The 19,013-nt window shown below is 38.1% G+C and overlaps 1 protein-coding gene and 1 pseudogene across 1 annotated transcript in view; both read right to left on the reverse strand.

Moving 5' to 3' along the window:
* Positions 1-19,013, reverse strand: part of ESR1 (estrogen receptor 1) — a 384,847-nt gene that overhangs the window by 278,737 nt on the left and 87,097 nt on the right. The gene's annotated exons all lie outside the window — the stretch shown is intronic.
* On the reverse strand, positions 16,928-17,469 carry LOC137769039 (ubiquitin-conjugating enzyme E2 E1 pseudogene; annotated as a pseudogene).

A 19,013-nucleotide genomic window follows, 5' to 3' on the forward strand; every position in this document is an offset into this window, starting at 1 on the left:
CTTGTTTTGCCTCACATATAAAACCCAAATATCTACCTGCTAGCCTATTCCATCAACCCAACTTCTTATTTCTCCCTAGACACAATTCCTTCTCCAACCAAGACCGTCCTGTGGCCAGTCTTCTGAACACAACATTTCCCCCTTCATCTGCATAAGTGAGAACTCATTGCTGTCTCTCCTGCAATTAATAGCCACCAGCACCCACAGCTCTATGGTTTGCTTTAGCTGCCAAATAACCCTGCCAGTCTGTTCATATGAAGGGCAGAGAACAGACAGCCTCTGCTTTGGTAGTTCTCATAGTAAAATTGCTGTAGTAACCATTGGTATTGCCCCCACAAATCCTTTCCGTCCTGAACTGGATTCCCGGGCCTCTTTTTCTTAATATTTCAATACTGTGGTTTCAGCCTGCTTGTGCTGGCCTCTTTTAGCCAGGGCACTGCCTATTTCCCCAAACTAGTCTCCACTCCTCCCCTAGGTTCTCCAGGCATCCTACTAATAATGTATCTGATTCCTGCTGCCAGATCCACTCTTGACCCAGCTTCTTTCCTTGAATTTGCATTACCTGTTCTTCCCTGCCTCCAAAGTCCTGAACCTCTCTACTTGCAATTAAAACTGCCCCTCCATCCCTTATCCTCTTCATTTGGCCTCCCTTCTGGGATTTAAGGGCCTTACACTTCCATTTGTATAGTAACTGACTCCCTGACCACACCCTTGCTTTCCAAATCATAAAAACCCAGCACATCTTCTGGGTAGACCAGATGTCTGGGCCTGACTTCTCTTGGCCTGCCCAGTGCTGGTGCTATTTGAGACCTAGCATAAACAGGCCTTGAACATCCATCTCTTGCAGGAGATTTTGTTTCTCCCTTGCCCACTGCTCTAAGTGCTCTAAAGCCCACTACTTTAACTTGCTAGTATTTTTCTCCATCAATAAGCAGTTCTGCTGTTTTGGGGTATGTATGCTCCATATGAGAGATTGTGTTCCTTTTAATGTCTACTTTTTGTCCTAACTTTTCCTTTTACCTCTTCTGACAGGCCTTGCCCAGTGACAGAATTGGATGCCTAGAGAGTAGTCATGCAGATAACATTTTGAAGTTTGACCTTTCCTGAAATCAAAGGGATACGTTGGAATAGACATTGGCTCAAGGTCCACCTTAACCCTATTATTTCACTATTTCTCTATGGTTAGATGAAGGAAAAGTCAATTAAAATAACATTAAAATGAAGTCAGTGACAAACCAAGAGAAAAGCTGTTTGAATAAATGTATAGTTATTTAATGGTTACCAGTGACTTCACTGAGTCCCAGGTTTTTTTCTACCCATCTAATCAACTAATTCTGTTAAGGTACCAATAAATGTCTAGAAAGATATTGGCTTCTTTCAGTTTCACATGAAAATGTTCAACACCATGGATGGAAGACACTTTTCCTAAACATAGACTGACTTAACTGATCGTCTCTAACCTCTGTGATCATCACAGACTTCTGCAGGTGCATCTTAGTGGTAGAAAGTAATGATAACCCAGCTCTCCCAATACTGTGCAAACACTAAGCTGAGAGTCCATCACAGGCAGCAGAAGGTTTTAGAAACTGAAGGAAGACTACCCTGCAGTGCCATCACTACCCATCCATAACTAATTGGCCCCCAGTGATCCAGAAACTGTTACCCATTCTTGGCATATTATGCTTTGTTCAGAGGCAGAAAAGTTCAAACAACACAACTTAACTTCAAACAAAATGTCAGAGTTATTCATTATTGAAGAACAGCCCTTTGTTCTCACCACCCTGCCAACACCAACTTCACTGTTTTCTCTGAAATAGCTGTACTTCCCAAAATGGCACCATTCGGAGTGACCAAAGCAAACTTATGGAAGTAAAACAAGAGCAAGTGAGTAAAAGTCTCTATCTCTGGATGCTAATAAATTTTACCAGCTAGTGAAATGGTTTCAATCCAGTATCATTGCAACATGAACCAAAACTGACCAAACCCTTCCAGAAACCTTCTTTAACTCTCTAATGACAATGTTTCTTAAAATAGCCCTGCTTAATTCACTTATTCCAACTCCACCGATAGCTATTGGACACCTACTTTGTGCAAAGCATTGTGTTCCAATCTGTTCCTCATTCTTATTTTAGAATGCTTTCTCTTTACCAAAGATGTTACGTATGTTTATTTAGTTGAAAGCCATCTGACACCATAGCATTACTGATAACAATCCAAAAAAGCAGCTCACCCTCTGAACTTGACCCAGGGATCAATTTTCCAACTAGAACCTCCACAGCTCAATCACTTGGCAACAGAGGAAATGAGAGGTTAGTTTTTTCAAAGATTATCAGACTCTGTCTGAAAACTCTGTTCTTGACTTTACAACAAGCAGGATCTCCCCCTAAATCAGTGAAAAGGAGAAAATGCCTCAATTCCTACTTGTGCAAAGACCCGTGAAGCAAGAAAACAGCCCTAGCTTTCCTGAGTCACCAGGTTGCCGCCCAGCAGCGGCCTTCAAACATACACTCTAGCAAAGGTAATTAGTCTTCATCAATAGACTTTCTGCTTCTATAGAGGAATGAGTAAGGATTGTTCCAGAGAATGAGTGTTATCACAGAGGAGAGAGTGTATTCATTTGCCAGGGCCGCCATAACAAAATACCACAAACTGGGTGGCTTAAAAAACACTGGACATTGAGACTGTCCACCTGATAAGAATACAAAGTTCGCAATCATTGATTTGCAAATCTGGATTTTCCAGTCGGCAGAACTCAATTTTGAATTGCTCGCCAGCATGGAGGTTATCATGGAGCAATCATCACTCTTAGCCCTTTTGTCCCTCTGGCTTCATTGCTCTCAAAGGTCCCTCAGCGGGGGCCTCTACCATAAATCCCCTGAAAAGCAGATAATGTCTATTTGGTAAATGGTTGGAGAATCTGCCACATATTTTGCTAAACCTTGCCTTTAAAAGGTAAAACCAAAAAGGGATCAGACTCTAGCTTTCTGTTTGGTTGTTTGTTTTGCATATACCCGTGGCCACACAAGGTACAACCCACCTTTGTATATAATGCAAAAGTTATTAAAAAAGTTAATAGCAACTAATTTCTCTTTATTACTTTGTGGTAGAATCAAGAAAGTTCAGAGAGATTCAGATTGGTGCATAAGCTAAAGGGTCACTCTTCCATGACATTTGGGTGCATGTCACAGTGCCCAGTACATCTGAGCAGTTGAGACCCCTACTAGGACTTCACGTCCTATTGTTCCAAATTTCCCTTCCTGCTCCAATCTGATAAACCAACAGTTACAAAAGCATGGTTTCCCACTGACTATGGTACTGTGCACTGCCCTGCTGAACACCCACATTCCTTGATTTACCTTAAAAATCTGCATGTAGCGTTTATTACTAACAAAACCAAAATGAGGAATTTAGGCTGGAGGTGGGAAGGTTGAGCTGTTCATTTAATTAGAAACACTTACCCTTCCTTTTTAAAGCAAGCTCCTGAGAAAAGCAGCGGAGTTTTGATTTAGCAAGAGAAAATAATAGTCAAGCAGTATCGACAAATTAATTATTTAAACATATTCCATTCCAAGTAATTTCTTACTTCCTGGAGGTTTTTGTCAGTTGTTTTTGTTTTAAAGACAAAATAACACTTGCTCATTTTAAAAAATTCAAACAATACAGAAGTGTATAAAATAAAAAGTATAATGTAAAAAGTGAAAGTCTTTTCTCACTTTCCCTCATCTCACTGCCCAGAGGTTATCACTCTATAATTAAGCAAATATCTAAACATATATACATAAATGTTACATATAGAGTTGCTTACTCAAAAAATAGAGTTTATTCAACATTTGCACTGTAACTTGTTTTTTCTCACTTTACAGTACAGTATGGACTTTCTTCCTGTCATTCCATGATTCTTCCAAAAGAATGCAATTTTATTTTTTGATCAGTGGTGAAATAGCAACCAAAGGTGTAACTACATGAACATGGACAGCTAGCCTGCCACAAGAAATTCCAGCTTTAGTTCTTGTGCAGGACTAAATTTTCAACAGGTTATACTGGGGAAAGTGGAAACTTTAGAACAAAGCTGAGTGAACAGTATTTCCTGGGCTGTGGACAAACGTGGGGGGATTTCATTACTTCCAAATGCCCAATTTTTCTACTAAGAGAGGATAAACGCTTTCAATTACGTGAATTCCCATCAGGCAGACAACAATAGCATGGACATGATTCTATAGCTCTAGAGCAATAAAGAGTATATCACAGACGGAGAACGGGACAAAGAGAAACAGCTCTGCCTCCGTAATAAGGTAGAGAGTTAGGATCGTTATCCGCAAAATACTCCTGAGGCACATTAACTGAAAATTTTAAGCAAACAAGTGGTACACTATTTCTCAGTGATTTACAAGACTTCCGTAGAAAATTCTAGTGTAATCCATGCTGCTGGTGCATATCTGAAGTCTCTAACTGATTCAGGTGCTTTCTTTTTTTTTTTTTTTTTTTTTTTTGCCCTTCAAACTTTTCCCTCTCTGATCTGAACACTTTCACTTTCTTCTTTTTTTGCTCAGAAACAACTGAAATAGGCAACCTAATCGTCTTCAGATCTAATTTGAGGTGCAGAGGGACTTCCAGACTCTTCATCTCTCTAACCTTTTTTTGCCTCCCATTATGACAGAATCTTTGTGAAAAAAATAGACTCAATCTGATTTACAATAGCAAAATTATATACATAACTAATCAATGATATCAAAAACACTGTCTGATGCAAGAGGGAGGAGATATGGGGATATATGTATATGTATAGCTGATTCACTTTGTTATAAAGGAGAAACTAACACACCATTGTAAAGCAATTATACTCCAATAAAGATGTTTTAAAAAAAAGTCTGAGATTATCTATATTGGTTTAATTCTTCTTTGCTTTGTACATATTAACTTAATCATGTACCCCATCACCTCTTGGAAAGAATTGGTCAATTTTAAGATTCCTCTTCAGATAGTTTAATTTTGACCTTTTTCACTTATATTTATCAATTATATTTGATTATTTATATTAAATTAAATATAACAGTTAAATTATATATTAGTTACAGTTGTATATCAATTATATTTAATAACTGGACTGTTATAAAACAGTCAAAATTATGCCTGTCTTTGTTAACTGATAATTAAGATTTTAATGCTGCGTAATAAATATTTCTAGAGTGTTTTACCCTAATTTAATAAATATTTATAATGAAATCTCTTCCAAACAAAATAAAGAGTTTTTTTTCCATTTTAACTTCATTAACACTCTCAGTTCAGCTCTTAGAAAAGTGTAGCAAGTGTTGTGTAATATTTTCTGACTTATAAATGAAAAGTTAAGAGCACATAATGTTGAAGTGACTTGTCCTGGATCTACTAGAATGTCACTACATAAGTTAGAGTCACAAATCATCAGAATTGGTTTTTGAGGCAAAGAACTTCCATCTTAACTCACCTATCTTTCCCCTATCCTTGTACCCTTCTATTTTATCCAGGTTAATACAACCTGACTTATACCACCTATCTTCAGTGTTTTTCTTTAAAACTTTTCCATAGACCATCATGCCATCATATTTATCAAGATCTTATTTTCCTGTTGTTCAAAGAAGTCTTAAAAGCTCATTTTCTCTGAAGCTTATTGATTGATGGGAATGTAGACATAAATAGCTAACTCTTGATTTGACATCTTCATGTGGACATTTTATAAGAACCTTGTTATGGACTGAATGTTGTGTTCCCTGAAAGTTCATATTTTGAAGTCCTACCTGGCAATGTGATGACATTTGGAAGTGGAGTCTTTGGGAAGTAATAAGGATGAGGTCATAAGGGTGGTGTCCTCATGAAGGGATCAGTGCCCTTATAAGAAAAGGAAGCACACAAAGAAGAGGTCACATAAGGAGAAAGAGAGATGGTGGCCATCAGCAAATCAGGAAGAGGGCTTCACCAAGAACCAAATATGCCAGAACCTTGATCTTGGACTTCCTGGCCTCCAGAACTATCCAAAAAATATCTGTTGTTTAAGCCACCCAGTCTATGGTACTTTGCTATAGGCACCTGAGATGACAGAGACAAACCTCAAACTTGGTTGTTGTCCCAGACTGAACAACTAATCTACCCTCTGCCTGTCTCAAACTATTTTCCCTTCAGTGTTCTCTATATTACTATGCGCACCGCCCCCCACATTCCATCACTTTCAACCTAGAAATGCACTGTCCATTCAATCAATCACCAAGCCTGTCAATTATAGATCCTAAATGCTCCCTGTCATTCCGTTACTCACAATTTCAACTGCCATTATGGCAACCCATAGGAGAAATAAAGATGGTATCTATGCAACAGTGTATGTTAAGACCTATATATTGATGGGGCTATTATTAGTACAAGTGCTGCTAAATGAATTAACCTGTTGGCTTAGGCTGTTTGGAATTGTCCATTTAAATGCTGGGGAAAATCTACCCCAAACTAAGAGTTTAAGTCTGGGTAATTTATGCTGAGCTGTTCCTTCTGATAGCAATTAGCCAGAGTTCAACCACTTCTTGGCAAAACATCTAGTCAAGAAAAATAAATTTGTGACACCAGTACCAAAAAAGTGGGCTTGTCTTCTATTTCCTATAACAAGATGGAATGTGTTATTTGCATGGCAGTTATACTAAGTGCTCGAGTATAAACTTAAGAAGAAGTCAGTACAATCTTATCTGATACCACTGAAAACATGGACTTATTGGTCTACTAGATTATAAGCTTTGCAATATCAAAGACCTTGACTTTTTGTCCATTGCATCATTAGCAGTTAACACCAGGCATAGCATGTAATTATGGCTCAGTAAATATTTTCTGAATGCATGCATAGCTCTGTTGTCTCTTCATTTTATGGTTATATTATGAGGTAAAATCCAAAGGATCAATAATAGTTCTAAATCAAGGTAATAGTTTGAATCACAATTATTTCTAGCTATGAAATTAAATGCTATTGAAAAAAATCAATGGCATTGAGAATGGATTTAAGTTTTCTGGACGAATTTTTCAAGTTGATAAACTTCACGTAACATAGCAAGTAGGGATTAATGTGTCCAAAACTTACATTTTCTTTGCAGTGGAAACTTCTGGTGCCAACCCAAAATCCATTTCCTTCAGTTTAATGGAATCTCAATTTAAATCGTGCATCCCCCCAACCTCACCACCAACAATCCCAGCTTCAGAGGGAGATTCCAATTAATCCAAGCTAGTCCACTGGTCAAGGGGTGAGTACACCACTTAAATTGAAGGGAAACAACTAACATTCCATGCTTTTAGGAAGAGTTTTTCTCTGTCCCCTTATTGATGTGAACAAGAAAACATTACTACACAGGCTGTTGACATCAATTTTTTGACAGTACGGTGACTCAGTCTCAGGGTGAAGTGGACGGATGGGAAATGACAGAGCAGAAGTTGTAAAGGACCTGAGACTTTGATGACACGATTAAGCCAGTGACCCAACCAACTGTGGATTCCACCACTCATGTGGAATCTGTTACGTGAGATAAATTTTCTAATTGTGTAAACCAGTTTGAATTTTCTGCTAAAATACCTCCTAACTGATATTTCCCTTATAAAAGATAGTTTTTTGAGAAAAGAACTGATACAGGTTTTTGGAGGAATGCTCAAAATACTAATCAGTCTTTAATGTTACTGAGGGAAGGATTTACCATTTAAAGATAAACTTGATCTTGCTTTTTATTTATACTGAGAAAACTATCCCTGTAAAAGTAGTAGAGAAAGTAGATATTGAAAGAATGAACATGTATTCATTTTTTTCCTTATTCAACAAATATTTATTCAACCAGTTCTTGTTTATGTACCTTATAAACTATTTCATTTGATACCAAAAAAAACTCTATGAAGTAAATACCATTAACCATGTTTTAGAAAAGAAAACTAAACTTATAGAGGTTAAACAACTTGACTTAATATCATGGAATCCCTAGGAACCAGGACCAGATCCTGCAACCGTCTAACTTCAAAACCCAACTACTCTCCGCAGCCCTGCATTGCCCTCCATAATTAGGTTTGGCAAAAATTGGGTCTAATACCAAATTTGGAAAGCTTATAGTAAAAATGGTATATATCCATTTATACAGTGTGTGTACACCACTGTAAACTGGTAAAGACATTTTGGAAATAATAAATGGTAAGAGTATACACACATGTGTGTGCACACACACATACACATCTATATCTATCTAATGTATCCATGTATATTCTTAGATATAGCAATCTTATTCCTGGGAATTTGTCCTCAGAAAATAGTTCAGGGCTTCCCTGGTGGCACAGTGGTTAAGAATCTGCCTGCCAAGGCAGGGGACACGGGTTCGAGCCCTGGTCCGCGAAGATCCCACATGCCGCGGAGCAACTAAGCCCGTGTGCCACAACTACTGAGCCCGCACACCTAGAACCCGAGCTCCGTAACAACCACAACAAAGAGTAACCCCCCGCTCGCCGCAACTAGAGAGAGCCCGCGTGCAGCAACGAAGACCCAACGCAGCCAAAAATAAGTAAATAAATAAATAAATTTATAAAAAAAAAAAAAAAAGAAAGAAAATAGTTCAGTAGAAGGGAAAATTATGTAGATGCTTTTGGGAGGAGCAGTTATTATCTTTTAAATTGGAGGAAAATTTTCAAATTCTAAAAATAATAAAATAGTTGAAAAAATTTTGGGGCGAAATGTTGTAATAAGCTATTATGCATATATAGCAAGTAATTATTAACACTGTAGAAACATTGGAAAGGTTTCTTAATACCATTGTAAGTCAAAGAGCATAATGCAAATCATATGTCTTCTATTTTAAAATAAAACATAAATGCATATGAACAGACCAGAGTGGAATCCACACCAAAAAAAAAAAAAAAATTAAAATAGATCATGATTAACATGGTGGGATTTTGCATGGGTTTAAATTCTTTATTCTTTTGTGCTGTTTATAGCTAAACTTCTTTTATTTATATGTGATCTACTATTACAAATAGATTTTAAACAATTTGGGAGTCAAACCGTTTTCTGGAAACTTAAAGTTGCTAGTAACTAGCTGATCATACTTTAGCTTGGAAACATAGTTGGCTCTCATCAAAGGGATCCCCAGTGGGCTATAGGTTTCAATCATTCATCACCAATAGAAATTTCCATCTTTTAAGTCCTCTAGAAATAGCAACAACTGAGAAAAAGTATACTAAAACAGTGTTCAGCATTGCACCTGAGAGATGAGCCCAAAACCTTTCACTGGTATTTATTTTAAGACATGTTTTGAATAGGCAGATTATTTATACAAAGATCTAACCTCAATAAGGTTGGGGTAGCTTCAACTGATTTTATTTGCTGTGGAGCCCTGACAAATATATGAGGGTTTTTTGGTTTGGGATGTCTCTTTTCCTACCAGTGTACAGTACCTGATCTCTAAGGCAAATGACAATCAGACAGGTTTCAACAAATCTAGCATCTGAAGACATCAAAATGATAATTTTAAATTATAGGATCTTTAACTTCCTCATTGCCATAACCTCACTGGTGTGTGTGTGTGTGTGTGTGTGTGTGTGTGTAAATACAGTGGGCACACACATGCAGTCAGAGTCAAGACCAGGGATACTGAAGATCAGAATACATTTAATAGTAAATCATCACTTCTAAAGGGTGTAAAATGACTATAATGGTTGCTCCTCGGTAAGAAATGAAAGTAAATATTTCCTTAGATTCCCAGAGGCTGCCATTCAATACTATAAGCTTTTATTAATAAACAAATTTGATCAGATCTTTTCTTCTGGGGTTCAAGAAGCCATGCTTGGAGAGATGCCTTGTGCAAATAAACTTGCAAGACCAGATTTTCCAATGAAGTCTTGGCAAAACTATTGACAATTCAGACATTCAAATCTACCCAAACGTGTAAGAGGATAACAAGATAATAAAATGTTCCAGAATCTGCAGGATTGGGATGCAAATTAATAGTTGTATCCATACATTAAAGCGCACTAATGTACTCTTCTTAGGAAAAATGGATCAAAATATGGAGAACTATGTTCTTTCCACATAGCTCAGAATCTCCTAGACTTATACTCTGATGTTAACTAGAATACCAGTGACCAACCCAGCTTGTCACTACCTAAGGTTCTTTGATAAATAGAAAAGCACAAGGCAAACAAAAGTTTGGACCATCCTCCTTGGTTTTATAAGAGTCAGGCGGGGGCGGAGTCAAGATGGCGGTGTGGGAAGACACGGAGTTAGCATCTCCCTACAGCTAGGGCACCTGCCGGCCGCTGGTGAAAGACGCTGATGCTCAAGGAGATGGGAGGAACCCCAAAGTGAACCAGTGGCTTGCGGGATCTTGGTTCATGAGACCGGGGTTGGGCCGAAGCTCCTGTGGTGGGAGCTCCGAGTCCGAACCACTGGACTGACAGAGAACCTCAGACCCCAGGGAATATTCATTGGAGTGAGGTCTCACAGAGTTACTTATCTCAGCACCAAGACCCAGCTCTACCCAGCAGCCTACAAACCCCAGTGTTGGAAGCCTCAGGCCAAACAACCAATAAGACAGGAACACAATCCCACTCATAAAAAATTTTTTTAAAAAATGAGACGGCAAAAAAATATGTCACAGATGAAGGAGCAAGGTAAAAACTTACAAGACCAAATAAGTGATGAGGAAATAGGCAATCTACCTGAAAAAGAATTCAGAGTAATGATAGTAAAGATGATCCAGAATCTCAGAAATAGAATGGAGGCATGGATTGAGAAAATACAAGAAATGTATAACAAAGATTTAGAAGAACTAAAGAACAAACAAACAGAGATGAACAACATAATAACTGAAATGAAAAATACACTAGAAGGAATCAATAACAGAATAACTGAGTTAGAAGAACAAATAAGTGAGCTGGAAGACAAAATGGTGGAAATAGCTGCTGAGGAGCAGAAAAAAGAAAAAAAAATGAAAAGAATTGAAGACAACCTCAGAGACTTCTGGGACTACACTAAACACACCAACATTCGAATTAGAGGGGTCCCAGATAAAGAAGAGAAAAAGAAAGGGTCTGAGAAAATATTTGAAGAGATTATAGTTGAAAACTTCTCTAACATGGGAAAGGAAATAGTCACCCAACTCCAGGAAGCACAGAGAGTCCCATACAGGATAAACTCTAGGAAAAACACACTAAGACACATATTAATCAAACTAACAAAAATTAAATTCAAAGAAAGAATATTAAAAGCAGCAAGGGAAAAGCAACAAACAACATACAGGGGAATCCCCATAAAGTTAACAGCTGATCTTTCAGCAGAAACTCTGCAAGCCAGAAAGGAGTGGCAGGACATACTTAAAACGATGAAAGGGAAAAACCTACAACCAAGATTATTCTGCCCAGCAAGGATCTCATTCAGATTCGACAGAGAAATTAAAACCTTTACAGACAAGCAAAAGTTAAGAGAATTCAGCACCACCAAACCAGCTTTACAACAAATGCTAAAGGAACTTCTCTAAGCAGGAAACACAAGAGAAGAAAAAGACCCACAAAAACAAACCCAAAACAATTAAGAAAATGGTAATAGGAACATACATATCGATAATTACCTTAAATATAAATGGATTAAATGCTCCAACCAAAAGACACAGACTGACTGAATGGATACAAAAACAAGACCCATATATATGCCGTTTACAAGAGACCCTCTTCAGACCTAGGGACACATACAGACTGAAAGTGAAGGGATGGAAAAACGTATTCCATGCAAGTGGAAATCAAAAGAAAGCTGGAGTAGCAATACTCATATCAGATAAAATAGACTTTAAAATAAAGATTGTTACAAGAGATAAGGATCAATCCAAGAAGAAGATATAAAATTATAAATATTTATGCACCCAAGATAGGAGCACCTCAATACAGAAGGCAAATGCTAACAACCATGAAAGGAGAAATCGACAGTAACACAATAATAGTAGGGGACTTTAACACCCCACTTACACCAATGGACAGATCTTCCAAACAGAAAATAAATAAGGAAACACAAGCTTTAAATGACACAATAGACCAGATAGATCTAATTGATATTTATAGAACATTCCACCCAAAAGTGGCAGAATACACTTTCTTCTCAAGTGCACATGGAACATTCTCCAGGATAGATCACATCTTGGGTCACAAATCAAGTCTCAAAAAATTTAAGAAAATTTAAATTGTAACAAGCATCTTTTCTGACCACAGTGCTATGAGATTGGAAATCAATTACAGGGGAAAAAACTGTAAAAAACACAAATACATGGAGGCTAAACAGTGTACTACTAAATAACCAAGAGATCACTGAAGAAATCAAAGAAGAAATAAAAATATACATAGAAACAAATGACAACAAAAACACATCGACCCAAAACCTGTAGGACACAGCAAAAGCAGTTCTAAGAGGGAAGTTTATAGCAATACAATCTCACCTCAAGAAACAGGAAAAATCTCAAATAAACAATCTAACCCTACACTTAAAACAACTAGAGAAAGAAGAACAAAGAAAACCCAAAATCAGTAGAAGGAAAGAAATCATAAAGATCACAGCAGAAATAAATGAAATAGAAATGAAGAAAACAATAGCAAAAATCAATAAAACTAAAAGCTGGTTCTTTGAAAAGATAAAGAAAATTGATAAACCCTTAGCCAGACTCATCAAGAAAAAAAGAGAGGGGATGCAAATCAAAAAAATTAGAAATGAAAAAGGAGAAATCACAAGTGACATTGCAGAAATACAAAGGATTATAAGAGACTACTACAAACAACTATATGCCAATAAAATGGACACCCACGAAGAAATGGACAAATTCTTGGAAAGGTACAATTTCCCAAAACTGAACCAGGAAGAATTAGAAAATATAAACAGATGTATCACAAGTAATGAAATTTAAACTGCGATTAAAAATCTTCCAGCTAACAAAAGTCCAGGACCAGATGGCTTCACAGGTGAATTCTGTCAAACATTTAGAGAGAGCTAACACTGATCTTTCTCAAGCTCTTCCAAAAAATTGCAGAGGGAGAAACACTCCCAAATTCATGCTATGAAGCCACCATCACCCTGATACCAAAACCAGAAAAAGATATCACAAAAAAAGAAAATTACAGACCAATATCACTCATGAATATAGATGAAAAAATCCTCAACAAAATACTAGCAAACAGAATCCAACAACACATTAAAAGGATCATACACCATGATCAAGTGGGATTTATCCCAAGAATGCAAGATGCTTCAATATACGGAAATCAATCAATGTGATACACCACATTAACAAATTAAGGAATAAAAACCATATGATCATCTCAATAGAAGCAGAAAAAGCTTTTGACAAAATTCAACACCATTTATGGTTAAAAACTCTCCAGAATATAGGCATAGAGTGAACATACCTCAACATAATAAAGGCTATACATGACAAACCCACAACAAGCATCATTCTCAATGGTGCAAAACTGAAAGCATATCCACTAAGATCAGGAACAAGACAAGGATGTCCACTTTCGCCACTCTTATTCAACATAGTTTTGGAAGTCCTAGCCACAGAATTAAAAGGAATACAAATTGGAAAAGAAGAAGTAAAACTGTCACTGCTTGCCAACGACATGATAGTATACATAGAAAATCCTAAAGATGCCACCAGAAAACTACTAGAACTAATCAATGAATTTGGTAAGGTTGCAGGATACAAAATTAACGCACAGAAATCTCTGGCATTCCTATACACCAACAACGAAAAATCAGAAAGAGAAATTAAGAAACTCCCATTTACCATTGCAACAAAAGGAATAAAATACCTAGGAATAAACCTGCCTAAGGAAGCCAAAGACTTGTACTCAGAAAACTATAAAACACTGATGAAAGAAACCAAAGATGACATAAACAGATGGAGAAATATACCATGTTCTTGGATTGGAAGAATCAATATTGTGAAAATGACTATACTACCCAAAGCAATCTACAGATTCAATACAATCCCTATCAAGCTACCAATGGCATTCTTCACAGAATTAGAACAAAAAATTTTACAACTCGTATGGAAACACAAAAGACCCTGAATAGCCAAAACAATCTTGAGAAAGAAAAACGGAGTTGTAGGAATCAGGCGCCCCAACTTCAAACTATACCACAAAGCTATAGTAATCAAGGCAGTATGGTACTGGCACAAAAACAGAAATATAGATCAATGGTACAGGATAGAATGCCCAGAGATAAACCCATGCACATATAGGCACCTAATTTATGACAAAGGAGGCAAGAACATACAAGGGAGAAAAGACAGCCTCTTCAATAAGTGGTGCTGGGAAAACTGGACAGCTACATGTAAAAGAATGAAATTAGAACACTCCCTAACACCATACACAAAAATAAGCTCAGAATGGATTAAAGACCTAAATGTAAGACCAGACACTATAAAACTCTTAGAGGAAAACATAGGAAAAACACTCTATGACATAAATCACAGCAAGATCTTTTTTGACCCACCTACCAGAGAAACAGAAATAAAAACAAAAATAAACAAATGGGGCTTAATTAAACTTAAAAGCTTTTGCACAGCAAAGGAAACCATAAACAAGACAAAAAGACAACTCTCAAAATGGAAGAAAATATTTGCAAATGAAACAACAAAGGATTAATCTCCAAAATATACAAATAGCGCATGGATCTCAATATCAGAAAAACAAACAATCCAGTCAAAAAACGGGTGGAACACCTAAATAGATATTTCACCAAGGAAGACATACAGATGGCCAAGATGCACATGAAAAGATGCTCAACATCACTAACTATTAGAGAAATGCAAATCAAAACTACAATGACGTAACACCTCACACTGGTCAGAATGGCCATTATCCAAAAATCTAGAAACAATAAATGCTGGAAAGGGTGTGGTGAAAAGGGAACCCTCCTGCACTGTTGGTGGGAATGTAAATTGGTACAACCACTGTGGAAAACAGTATGGAGGTTGTTTAAAAAACTAAAAATAGAATACCATATGACCCAGCAATCCCACTACTGGGCACATACCCTGAGAAAACCATAATTCAAAAAGAGACATGTACCACAATATTCATTGCAGCACTATTTACAATAGCCAGGACACGGGGCCAACCAAAATGTCCATCGACAGATGAATGGATAAAGAAGATGTGGCACATATATACAATGGAATATTACTCAGCCATAAAAAGAAACGAAATTGAGTTATTTGTAGTGAGACGGATGGACGTAGAGTCTGTCATACAGCGTGAAGTAAGTCAGAAAGAGAAAACAAATACCGTACGCTAACGCATACATATGGAATCTTAAAAAAAAAAAATGGTACTGATGAACCTAGTTGCAGGGCAGTAATAAAGAGGTAAACATAGAAAATGGACTTGAGGACATGGGGTGGGACGGTGAAGCTGGGGCAAAGTGAGAGTAGCACTGACATATATACACTACCGAATGTAAAATAGTTGACTGGTGGGAAGCAGCGGCATAGCACAGGGAGATCAGCTCAGCTCGGTGTTTTGTGATGACCTAGAGGGGTGGGATAGGGAGGGTGGGAGGGAGGCTCAAGAGGGAGGGGATGTGGGGACATGTGTATGCATATGGCTGATTCTCTTTGTTGTGCAACAGAAACTAACACAGTACCGTGAAGCAATTATACTCCAATAAAGATCTATTAAAAAAAAAGAGGCTTAACAATATTTTTATTTTGAAATAATTTCAGATTTTAAATGAAATTTTGCAAAAATAGTACAAAATATTCCCACATATGTTTTACCTAGATTCCCCAAATGTTAACAATTTATCACACTTACTTTTTCATTCTATCATTCTCACTCTCATTCTATCTATCTACTTATCTATCTACCTATTTATTCTTTTTTCCTGTGACATTTGAGAGTAAGTTACCAACATCAGGATGCACGTCCTCAAAACAGGTTATTTTATTTTACTTAACCACAGTACTCGGATCAAAATCAGTAAGTTCATACAGATACAATAGTGTTGTCTAACCTATAGACCTTATTCAGATTTTACCAATTGTTTTACAAATGCCCACTTTCTGATTCAATATCCAATGCAAACTCACACTTGCATTAGTTGTCATGTCTCTTTAGCCTCTTTTAATCTGGAACAGTTCATGATCTTGACAATTTTGAAGAGTTCCAGCCAGCTACTTTGTAGACTATCTCTCAATCTGGGTTTTTCTTTTTTTGTTTAGTTTTGTTTTAATATTGTTTATTAGCACAGTAACAAATGCAGACTTAAGTAGTCCTCAACACAGAACCAATCCACTGAACAACTCGTATTCCACGCCTTACATTTAACAGCTTAAGGTATTTTACTACAGGTTTTCACAAGTCCTGAAGGAAACCTCTATCTTTTCATAAGAAAGTACATTGGCATATAAAATAAAATACATAACTACTCATTTCCTATACGGTGTCGTATAGCCATGTGTCCATTTTATATATATGAGACGACAGTCTCTAAAAGCTGTTAAATATCAATGTTCCCTTCCAAGAAGGGAAAACAAATTCCAATTTTTTAAAACAAAAATCTGTATAGTCTTGGAAGGACTTGACATAAATGGCCATGTGTGTAACCTGTACAAATTAAGCTGTTTCAAATTACAGACTACAAGCAACTGAACCCAAATATCTAGTCTTCTCTGTACTCCATTTCAGCTAATATTGCAGAACTAATGACAGTTTTAAACGTTGCTATTACCAATTCTGTCTACTGTAGCAAGATACCTTAAGTTACAACAAAATCTTAGGAAATAAGACTGAATAATATCTGTTATAGAAATACCCTACTCTTTACCAACTCCCACCCTCCTCTACCCCATCAAAATCATAAGCAGCTCTCTCTGTGACAGACAAATAGTGTAAAGAATTGTGAAAACCCAATTTATGTAGCGTACCCCTTGGTCCACTGTCTGGCCATTCTGTCATGTTCTGCTCTGTTGGTCATATACGGAGTGGCAATACTTCCCACCAAGGGGTCGGCAGGATTACAGTCTGTAAGAAGTGAGCAGATACAAAGAAGGACTTTAGATATGTTAGTGCTGGGCTCCAGTTATCTTTCGATATATCCAAGCAAATAACTCCTTGACTTAATACTACAAGGGATAGATTCTTGTCCGAAATGCAACCTTCGGAGGCTTGAAGGGATATTCTGGTGTAAAAGGGATATCAAGGAAGAATACACCACCCTCATACACGGACCCTGGAGGTCCTAGGATGGTTGATCTCCATTCATAGATGTTATCGCCTTTGGGACCAGCACTGCAGTTGGGTGGAGGGTCTAAAGTGATGTCCGCCAGCTCCTTCTGAATCCTCTTGGCGCTCGTGGAGAGGGGTTTGGAGTTTTTGCTCATGCTGACTTTACTCTCCTTCTTCTTGGGGGTGTTTGTTTCTCGGTTTGCTGGTTGGAGGACGAAGATGAGGAGGAGCTGGGGCTGGCCCTCGAATTTTCATCCGCAGAGCGACCCCCACCCACCCGGCAAAGAGCCCCTCTCTTTGTGTCTGGCTGTTTTGCTGCGGCTGGGCCTGGCCACCCGTGTCTCTCTGTCGCTGGGAGAGAAGTCGAAGGGCAGCAACAGCAACTATTAAACAGGCAGTGGCTTCTCCCCCCAGCCACACACGGGGGCACACCCTGCTCCTCCCCCCCTCCCCACCCCTCCCACACCGGCCCGGTCCCACCCACGCGGGCTCCCCGCCCCCAGGGAGACGGGCGCGAGCAGCCCTCGGGGGACCCCGGGAAGCCCCGGCCCCCTCCCGACACGGGACGCTGGGCCCAGGGGGCGAGGGCTGTGAATTTTCTCTCAAGTGGTCTGGGGACCGCCCTGGGTTTTTCTGATGTTTCCTTTGACTAGATTCAGGTTATGCATTTGGGGCAGGAACATCACAGAAATGATGTTGTGCGTCATTTGTGCGTCTGCATTTGTGCGTCTGCTTTGTGCGTCACCCATGCCAGTTTGCCTCGTTACTGATGACATCACCTTTGATCACTTGGATAAGGTAGTGTCTGACTCGATCTCTTCCTCTCCGTAAAGTTAATATTTTCCCTTCCCAATTAAAAAGTATCTTGTGTGGCAGTACTACAAAGCTATAAAGAATATCCTGTTTCTCATCATATTTATCCTTCTTAGTTTTAGCATCCATTGATAATTCTTGCTTGAAACAAGTACAGCTCCATGCTCTCCACATCTTACCTCCTTCCTGCACACACAGCTGAAATACAGTTCCTAGCCCTCTTCCTCAGAGGGACAATACAACTTGTTCTGGCCCATAAACTCTGACTGCAGGTGGTGTATGTCCCTTCCTGGTTTGGCCCCCAAATGTCTCATATTATCCTACAAGGTCTTTGTCAGTCGATTGCATGCATAAGATCTAGTAAAGGACTCCAAGAAGTCTTTGGTAATTGTGGAGCCACTAGAACCTTAAATCTAAGCCATTCAGGGAGTCCTGTGAGCTTGGATGGGGGAAATGTAGTTTCATGAATTTTAACTGGACCTTAGCATTCCCTGTATTTATGAATGTGGTCAGTGGTTACAACAGTGTTAGCAAAATGTGCCTTTGTCTCCCATAGAAATCACAGATATTTCATATCACATTACACTTGATGCAGATATCTTGAAATATATTTACCTGTCATTATTTTGTCATTAACTTTGAATTTTGGTTACTAGTTCTTTTTTTTTTCTTTTCCACATTTACAAACACTATTCTTAGAGGAGGCCCATAGGCATCACCAGACTGCTAAAGGGCTCCAAGACATAAAATAGGGTAAGTTGGATGGAGCTGATCCCTGAGTCACCACTCGGTGGGGAGCCATCGGGAAAGCAGGTGGGGAGTATTTGCATTAGAATTTGTGTGTGAGAGAGAAATAAGCCACTGAGATTTATGATGTTATTTGTTCAGCAATTATCCTGTTCAGACTAACAGAAAGAATGAAGTCACAAATTTGGAAATTAACATACATGGGAAGATAG

This window comes from Eschrichtius robustus, chromosome 9 (genome assembly GCF_028021215.1).
Source record: "Eschrichtius robustus isolate mEscRob2 chromosome 9, mEscRob2.pri, whole genome shotgun sequence".
Taxonomy (NCBI): Eukaryota; Metazoa; Chordata; class Mammalia; order Artiodactyla; family Eschrichtiidae; genus Eschrichtius; species Eschrichtius robustus.